Raw genomic sequence first — 9,756 nt, forward strand, 5'->3', positions numbered from 1 at the left:
ATGAATGGCTATTGAGTTTTGTCAAGTGTTTTTTCCACATTGATTGGTGTGACTTTTCTTCTTTAGCCTGTCGATATGTTAGATTCCATTGATTTTCCGATATTGAACCAGGCTTGCACCCCTGGAATAAGCCCCACTTGGTCGTGGGATACAACTCTTCTCGCATATTGCTGAACTCCAGTTGCTACTATTTCTTGAAGAATTTTTGCCTGTATATCCATGAGCGTGGTTGGTCTGTGGTGTTCTTTTTGTATTTTATTTGTCTGGGTTTGGTATTAGAGCAATAGCAGAGTCACAAAATGAATTGGGAAGCGTTCCCTCCTCTTCTATTTTCTGGAAAAGTTTGTGTTTTGGTTAGACTTCTCCAGTGGAACCATTTGGGCCTGGAGATTTCCTTGTTGCGAGATTTAAAATTACAAATTCAATTTCCTTAATAGTTACAGGGCATTCAAATGATCTATTTCATATTGTGTGAGCTGTGGTAGTTTGTGTTTCTTGTGGAATCTGGTCATTTCATTTAAGTTGTCAAATTTATGTGTGTAGTCGTGTTTGTAGTATTTCCCTATTACCTCTTCTATGTCTGCAGAAGCTGTCATAATATCCTCTTTCATTTCTGCTGTTGGGAATTTGTAACTTCTCTCTCTTTGTCTCTCTCTGCCTTTTGTCAATCTTGCTAGAGGGTTGTTCATTAAAAACAAACAAACAAAAAACCTTTTCAAAGAATCAGCTTTTTAAAGTTTGTTTTCTCTATTGTTTTTCTGTTTTGTACTTCATCAATTTTTGCTCCTCCTCATTTCCTTCTTTTTACCTGCGATGGGCTGGTTTTGCTCTTCTTTTTCTAGGTTCTTGGGGTGAGAGCTTAGATCATTGACTGGAGAGTTTTCCTCTTTTTTTTTTTTTTAAGATTTTATTTTTCCTTTTTCTCCCAAAGCCTCCAGGTACATAGTTGTGTATTTTTAGTTGTGGGTCCTTCTAGCTGTGGCATGTGGGATGACGCCTCAGCATGGCCTGATGAGTGGTGCCACGTCCGTGCCCAGGATCCAAACTGGTGAAACCCTTGGCCACCAAAGCAGAGCATGCGAACTTAACCACTCGGCCATGGGGCCAGCCCCCTAGTTTTCCTCTTTTTAATGTATACAGTTAGTGCTATAAATTTCCCTCAATACTGCTTAGCTGTGTCCCACAAATTTTGATGTTTACTTTCATTTCCATCCAGTTCCAGTTCAATGTATTCTTTTCTTCCCCCCTTGAGACTTCCTCTTTGACTCATGGATTATTTAGAAGTGTGTTGCTTAGTTTCCAAGTGTTTGGGGATTTTGCTGTCATCTTTCTGCTACTGATCTCTAGTTTGATTCCTTTGTGGCCAGAAAACATACTCTGTATGATTTTAATTTTTTAAAATGTGTTGAAGTTTGTTTTATAGGCAAGGATATGGTCTATTTTGGTACCTGTCCCATGGGCATTTGAAAAAAAGTACATCCTGCTGCTGTTGAGTGTTCTATAAATGCTAACTAGATTGTTAGTTGAAGGTGTGGTTGAGTTGTTCTATATCCTTGCTGATTGTCTAGCTGTCCTATTGATTGTTTAGAGGTGTATGTTGACGTCTACAATTGTGGATTTGTCTATTTCTCTTTTCAGTTTCAGTTTTTCTCCACGGATTTTGCAGCTCTGTTTTGGTGCACACACATTTAAGATTACAATGGTAGTTTGACCTTTTTGCTGTATCCTTCTCTATCTCTGGTAATTTTCTTTCTTCTGAAATGTACTTTATCTGATGTTAATATAACCACTCCTGCTTCCTTTTAACTGTTTGCACGATATATCTTTTATCCATCATTTTACTTTTAATTGGCCCAGACTGTTATATTTGAAGTGAGTTTCTTACAGACAGCATATAGTTAGGTCGTGTTTTTTAATCCACTCTGCCAATCTATGTGTTTTAGTCGGTGTAGTTAGACCATTTACATTTAATGTAATTATTGACATGTTAGGGCTTAAGTCTGCCATTTTATTTGTTGCTTTCTGTTTGTTCTCTGTTTTTCATTTCTGTTGCCTTTCAGTGAGTTACTTGAATATTTTTTTATAATTCCATTTTGATTTACCTATAGTGTTTACGTATAGTCCTGAGTGTCTCTGTATAGTCTTAATGGTTGCTCTAGGTATTACATTTTATATACACATATCACATTCTACTGGTGTCATCATTTTATCAGTTTAAGTGGGGAAATCTTCCCATCTTTTACATCCCTTTTACCCTCTCTCAATTATAATTGTCTTGTATATTTCCTTTACATGATTTAGATACACGTCAGCAGCATGCATGACTGTGGCATTGTTTTTTGTTTGTTTGATTTGTGGTGTTTCAATGGAGTAGAGCAGCTGTTGTCAAAACATTTTCCACCTCCCCAGGCTGTCCCTTTCCTGGTCCTTTAGCTACAGAGCAGGCTTTTCTCAGGGTTTCTTCTTTTTTTAGTCTGTATCCCTTAACATTTTGGGGTCATAGGCTTCTTCAGCTCCAAATCTGGGATACCAGAGGCAAAAAGAAAACCCAGGTAGCTTGTCACCATGCTGCTCCTTGGGCCCCAAGGTTCTGGTCATTGTGTCTTCACCTTCCAGAGTCTTCTCATATTTGTTTTATGTATAATGTCTAGGGTTTCTAGTGGTACTTTGTGGGAAAAAGAGGGGAAAGTACATCTGCTCCATTTTCCTTGAAGCAGAAGCCCTGATGCATTTTTTAAATGCTGGGCTCTGGCTCCAGTTTCGCAAAAATCATTTCCATGTGAAATCGGGGCAGCATCCCAGCCTCCATCAGAAAAAACTGAAAACAAGTTTGCAGTAAGAAACGAGAAGATCAGCAAGGTTTAGACCATCCCACACTGCCTGCCAAAACATTACACCATGGGCGAAAAGCTACCTCTGTTTGCTAGAAATGCAAGAAAATGAGATAATGTGAACAGTGATAATTTCATCAATTGCCCATACAGACCTCACTTATCTGGGATCTCCATGACTACAATCTGCCTGTTCTTCTCTGCCTTTTCCCCACTGCAACAACCATGCACACCTTCTCCACTGTGCACAAGCCTCAGAGACTCCGTTCCCCTCTTTCAATAAATTCACCTCCTTTTCCCAGGCAGAATACACACCATGAGACAGAAAGTACCTCAACTTTCAGCACCAAACTTCTGCTACCCACGTCTGCTAGGGCCACTTTGTGTGAATTAAAAAGAAGGCCTTTCCCTCAAGGCTCCTTATTACCATCTGCCAGGAAACAGTCATGGTTACTATTCAAAATTAGGATGACACTGCAATCAATAGTACCCTTTGGATTTGTGAAATGCACAACCTGCTCAGCAGCACAGATCTGACAAATCGACCTGTGCCTGCCCCCCTCCCATCTTCCTTTCCCAGGGTTACTAGCTGAGGGCAGCCCCTCCACCTGTGCTCTCTGTACCCCATCTCCTCCCGTCCTGCCTCCTTAAGAACTGTCCTCATAAACTATGCCAGGGCATGGGCCAATTTGGCCATGCGCTGATGAACACTGAAAAGCCCTGGCTCCTCCTCATCAATATTTAAACAAGCTTATGTCTCTCTAATCTTTAAAAAATAATAATTAAAACACACTAACATCCTTCTTTCAATAATCTTCTCATTTCCTCATAGGCACCTACTTGGAAGGCCTGTTTATGCTCGTTTGTCTCCGTCTTCTCACTATCGCCCTCACCTACTCCTCAGCTCACCCCCAGCTGGTCTCTGCCCTCCATCCCAGGGAACCTGCTCCAGCTGATGGCAACGCTTCCTTAGTCACGGCGCCGCTCAGCCTTCACCTCTCTAGTTTCTCCGCAAGACTGACCAGGTTGACACCCTTCTAGGAGCTCTCCTCCCTGGCCTCCTGAAGTCCATATTCTCCTGGCTTTTCCCCTAAGCCCACCTGCCCCTCCTCGTCCTCTCCTTGAAGGAGAGGAGCTCTGGAGCCACCCTGGGCCTCTTTCCCGCATGGCATTCTCTCCTCCAGGCCAGCTCTCCCGGGCTTCTGCTCCCTCCCCATCCCCACGCACGAGCTTGGGCTCAGGCTCTCCCCTCCAATCTGAACAGGCCCGTCCCCCGCCAAGCTTCCCCACGGGAGACCCTCACAGGCTCCACGGGTCCAAAACCCCACGGGTCCCGCGGATCTGCGGCTGCTCCTGGATCCCTTCCCGCCGCGGATCCCCGTTCACCCGGCTCTCCGCCCAGACGCCGGGCAGGCCCCGACCCTGCCCCCTGCACACGCCCGGTCCCCCAGCCCACCCCCCAGCTCTCTCTACACCCCCTCCTCTGCTCATGCCGCAGCCCCGGCCCAAGGCCGACCCAGCATCCAAGCCTCCCCCAGACCAGCTGGGCCTGGGCAATCGGCGTGCTCCGCTTCACACCCTCGCGGGTGCAGCGCGGTCACTCCTCCGGTGTCCACCCCTAGGAGGTCTGAGGTCAGGAGGAAGAGCGCCAGGGCAGCGCTGTCCCTGGGTTCTGGCGCACAGACCGAGCCTGGGGACGAGCGAGGTCAGTCCACACTCGTCGGAACTTGAGAACCAGAAAACGAGAGCGAGAGCGCGCTTTGACCTTCTCTTCAGGGATGGGAGGCTCTGGGCCACCGTCCCCATCCGCCACACACAACATGGCGGCGACCTGCGCCCTCTCCCGACTTCCGCTTCCGGTTCGGGGACACGTCACTTCCTCTCCGGTTGCCGTGGAGCGCTTTGGAAGCTAAGCGTCCTGCCTCCTCTGCTGCTTTGCTCTCCGCGAGTCTCGCCTCTGCTCCGGGGGGCGCGGAGCGAGCGGCTCCGAGGCTCTGCCGCCGGCGGCTTGGCGGTGAGAGGGGGCCGGGGGTGGGCGGCTCCAGGTGCAGGGGTGTCCCGGGGAGGGACGCGGGGGGAAGGTGGCCGGGAGGCAGGTCGAGTCTGCCCTCCCCCCCGGTTGTCACTGGGCTGTTGGAAGGGGCGCGTGCAGCGTGTGGGCGGACACAGGGATGCTCCGCAGCCAGGACTTCCCCGCCGGAAAGTGTGTGTGTGCGGAGGGCCTAGGCGGTCTGAGACCCTTTTGTTCTCGTGTAAGGTGTGTTCATTCATTGACTGGGCCCCCCATCCCCCCACCTGCTGTCTGGGAACCTGCCCTCCTGTTTCTGAGACCACGTCCGGCGTGGGAAGAAGTCTTGATTGGTTTTCATGGATGGCAGGCACCATTCTTCACGCTTCTCACCCTTCTATTGAAATGGCAGTGAAAACTCAAGTGGAGGAAGCACTGATAAAGGGGCAGCAAAGGCTACAGGAGACCAGAGTCGTCGACGGGTGGTCAAACATGACGATCTCTTGTACCTGAAGCAACTTGAGGATTTTGGCATCCTAAGAGGCGCTGTGGGACTTGAAAGCAGTGGAAAATTTGCCAGAGATGATAGGAAAGATGGTCATCAAATGAATATCCCCTGGCTTGCCCGGTGACCAGAGCCATAACCGTCAGTGGCCACCTTGGCACTGGAACAGGCTGCAGAGCTCGCCCTTCCTCAAACCAGTCCTCATGTCCCCACATTGTTTTGCTTAGTTGTTTTATGTGGTTTCTGGCCTGATCCTTTTCTTGTTTGTCTGTTTTTTGTTTTGTTTTGTTTTTTGTGGGGGTGCAGCAGAAGCCCCCCAGGTAGCTGGGAAGTTCATGGAATCTTCCTGTTGGCACAGCGTTCACTGTGGCTTGTGTTACAGTGTGGAGCGAGCGTGACCAGGCGTTTCTCAGCCGCCCTGTCACCTACACAGCACCCTGCAGCTTGACTTCTGAAAGTCGAGAGAAGCAGGTTTGAACAACTGTTTTGTGTCGCATAGAAAGGGCATTTCGTTCGATAACAGGAACATAGCTTTTGTGCTAATAAAAATGCTTTAAAAATTAGCGTGTGATTTTTTTTTTTAAAGATTTTATTTTTTCCTTTTTCTCCCCAAAGCCCCCCGGTACATAGTTGTGTATTCTTCATTGTGGGTTTTTCTAGTTGTGGCATGTGGGACGCTGCCTCAGCGTGGTCTGATGAGCAGTGCCATGTCCACGCCCAGGATTCGAACTAACGAAACACTGGGCCGCCTGCAGCGGAGTGCGCGAACTTAACCACTCAGCCACGGGGCCAGCCCCTAGCATGTGATTTTAATCATTAGCATATAATTTTAGTTATCAATTGGTTCATAACAAACAGACTAATTAGGTACCCCACTCAGTCGTTTATCTAAATGAAAAGTTCTCCTAAATCGTATTTGTGAGCATTGATCAAAGATAATGGGAAAAAGAGATTAAGATGAAAATCATGGATTACATTTTTAATTAGTCTGCCCCCTGAACAATTGCTCGGTGTGACACGGTGACTGATGGGTTACTTATGCCTCCCAGGAAAGACGTGGCTGCGCCACCAAACCTCTGAGCATAAAAGTGTTTTATGAAAGACTGAATGTTTTATTCTTTGTTCCTGGCTAACAAGGAATTGAAAAGGAAGTCAACGTCTGGGATCTCATAGTCCTTTGTGTGATGATACATATAAAGTATGAGACGGGGGCTTCTGTCACTTCATTAACTAATATCTCAAACTTAACATGTCTAAAATAAAACTCCATTTCCTGCCCCAACCTCTTCCTCTCCTAGGGTTCTTATTTCCAGTGGCGCCACCATTCGCCTGTGTGCTCAAGGCAAAACCCCAGGAGCAATGTTGGTCCCTCTTTCTCTCATTCCCCGCAGCTTGTCCTTCAACAAGTTCTATTAGCTTTTCTCCCCAAATCCAGCTCCTGTTCTCACCTCTACTGCCCCAGCCCAGCCTCTGTCATCCTTCACCTGTGAACTGCAGCACCCTCTTAGTCTGGGCCCCCCACTTGTAATCTCGTGACCCGTTTCCACCCTCCCCACTCCAGTCCGTTCTCCACACAACAGCCAAAATATTGGTTAAAACGTAAGTTAGATTCTTTTACTCTATCTAGAACCACTCATTGTCTTTCTACACTAATTGCTGAACCCTTCAAGACCTTACATGATCTGGATTCCTCTGGGACCACTCTCTTCCCCTCCACTCACTATGAGGCACCACACTGTCTGTCTGTCTGTCTTCCATCTGCCAGGTTTGGACCTGCCTCAGGGCCCTTGCACTGATTCTTCCCTTGGCCTGGAAGCTTTCTTCCCTCAAATGTTGGCAGAGCTGGATCTCCCATGTTTAGGTCTAAGCTTAAATGTCACCTCCTCAAATGGGTCCCTCCTTGGCTGACCACCCAGGCTAAAGTCACCCCTTATTACGCCCTATCACGCCACCCTTGTTCAGTTTCATCACAACACTCCTCATTATGGCTGTTTTCTTGTATCTTTCTTTCTTTGGTTATTGACCATCTCCCCCTGCTAATATGTAAACTCAATGAAAGTGAAGCTCTTGCCTTGTGTGCTACGTGACCCCAGGGCCCCACATGGTCCCAATGCATGAGTGGATGATTCCGTGAACGAATGGATCCTGTCGGCACCAAGGCTGTTACCACCTCATCTCAAGATGAAACAGGAAGGCTGGGGAAGATCAGGGGACCGAATACCACATAGAGTGGACCTTAAAACACGAGACGTGGGCAAGGACACGGAATGGAGAGAGGCAAGAGAAACATTTGGGTTCAGGGGCAAGGGGACAGTGAAGGAAAATGGAAATGATCCCGTACAACTCTACAGATACGTCTGGAAACCCTGAAGCTAACACAGGCCTGCGCCCGCACACAGGCACTCACGCACAGTCCAGCCGGAAGAACGGTGTCTCCGAGTGTTTGCTCTCTACCTGAGTCTTACAGAACACTTCCTGGAGAGATGCTGAAGCTTCCGTGTCAAAAGGCTCTGATTCAGAGGTCTAGGTGGGGCCACGGTACGCGTGAGCTGGTGTCATTCTCGGCCAGGACAGTAAGGCTACAGTGGATGCTACCAGCTGGGGGAAGGCAGCACAGCATCCTGCCGTCATTCTGTTAAACCCCCCGTGGCTGAGCCTCAGCAACTTTCCCTCCACGGCCCCAGTTTTCCTCAAATAGAAAGTGAAAACCTTACTTGGACAGCTGTGTAATTTTAAAACTCAAACTTTGTTTTTTGGCCCTGAGCTAACATCCACTGCCAGTCTTCCTCTTTGTTCTGCTTGAGGAAGATTGGCCCTGAGCTAACATCTGTGCCAGTCTTCCTCTATTTTGTACGTGGGACGCCGCCACAGCATGGCTTGATGAGCAGTGTGTAGGTCCACGCCTGGGATCCGAATTCACAAACCCCGGGCTGCTGAAACAGAACGCGCGAACTTAACCACTGCGGCACCAGGCCGGCCCCCCACCCCCACTGCATGTGGGGTCCCCTCCTCCCTGAGGGGCCAGGACCATGTTTTTTAGATGAGCCTAAGGCTATGTCCCAATTTGGCAATTCCACCTAATTGACATATTTTGTCCAAAAAGCACTTGACCGTTTTATGTCATCTAATATTTATATTGAAAATGGATGAAAATGTAGGAGCAAGTTATGCTGCTGTGAAACGCTGCTCCGATTTATTCTCTTACTCTGGGTTGGACTGGAGGGTTACAGATGAGAGAGTGACTCTGCTTTTGGTACTCAGGTTAAAAAAAAAGGTAAAAAAAGGAGCTTAGACTTCAGTCCGTTCATAAATCTTTCTCGTCCCCCACTGGTCAGTCAGGTTCCCAGGTTTAGCCCTCTCTCTTCCCTGTGCCCTTTGCTTGGACTTTTGTCAATCCTTTTCCCCTGTGAGGCTGCCCTTGACGTTTTTTTTTTAAACTGAACTGTGAACTTTGTTTGGATCTGATCCAGGGCCCCACATTGCATTTAGTTTCCGTGTCTCCTTAGTCTCCTCCAGTCTGGGACAGCCCATCATTATTTCCTTGCCTTTCACAGCCTTGACACTTTTTTTTTTTTTTGAGGAAGATTAGCCCTGAGTGAACATCTGCCACCAATCCTCCTCTTTTTTCTGAGGAAGACTGGCCCTGAGCTAACATCCGTACCCGTCTTCCCCTACTTTACATGTGGGACGCCTGCCGCAGTGTGGCTTGATATGCTGTACCTAGGTCCACGCCCAGGATCTGAACCTGCGAACCCCGGGCTGCTGAAGCGGACGGAGTGCACGAACTTAACCACTGCGCCACCAGGCCGCCCCCTGCAGCTTTGACACTTTTGAAGATGCTGGTCAGTTATTTTGTAGACGGTCCCTCGATTTGGATTTGTCTGATATATTCTCATGGTTAGACTGGGGTTTTGAGGTTTCTGCAAGAAAACCCCAGAAGCGATGTGCTCGTGCACCATGTGTGGGGGCACGCAGTGCTGATATGTATTCTTACTGCAAATGATAACCTGGATCACTTGGTTAAGGTGGTGTCTGTCAAGCTTTTCACTGGAAAGTGGAGAATTCCATTTGTAATTAATACACGTTCCGGGGGAGATGCTGTGAGACGCCCTCGGCGTTATTTGTAACCAGTGTTCCTCCTGTGTGTGTGTTGGGATGGAGGTGGGGCCAGCTGTGGGTTTTGTTCGGTGCCCGTTCCAAGAACAGATCAGAGCTTGTGATAATGCTGCACGAAGTCAGAGCTGGAGAAACCTCTGCTGCGATGAGAGAACTGCTGCCGCATCATGAGACCCAGAGAGGAAAATGTGCCGATATGGCACGTTTCTGTTACGTGTCGGGGAGGGCACACGCGTTGTGAATGGGACGGAGTGCTTTTTATCCGCGAGTTCATTCAGCAAATGCTTATTCAAAAA

General features: G+C 47.9%; 1 long non-coding RNA gene across 1 annotated transcript; it reads left to right on the forward strand.

The window, feature by feature from the left end:
- Positions 1 to 4,694: 4,694 nt before the first annotated feature.
- On the forward strand, positions 4,695 to 5,907 carry LOC139074326 (uncharacterized). The gene is made up of 2 exons (XR_011523834.1): positions 4,695 to 4,845; positions 5,089 to 5,907. It is a non-coding gene; the product is annotated as an uncharacterized lncRNA (long non-coding RNA).
- The last annotated feature ends 3,849 nt before the right edge of the window (positions 5,908 to 9,756 follow it).

Source organism: Equus przewalskii, chromosome 11, assembly GCF_037783145.1.
Source record: "Equus przewalskii isolate Varuska chromosome 11, EquPr2, whole genome shotgun sequence".
Taxonomy (NCBI): Eukaryota; Metazoa; Chordata; class Mammalia; order Perissodactyla; family Equidae; genus Equus; species Equus przewalskii.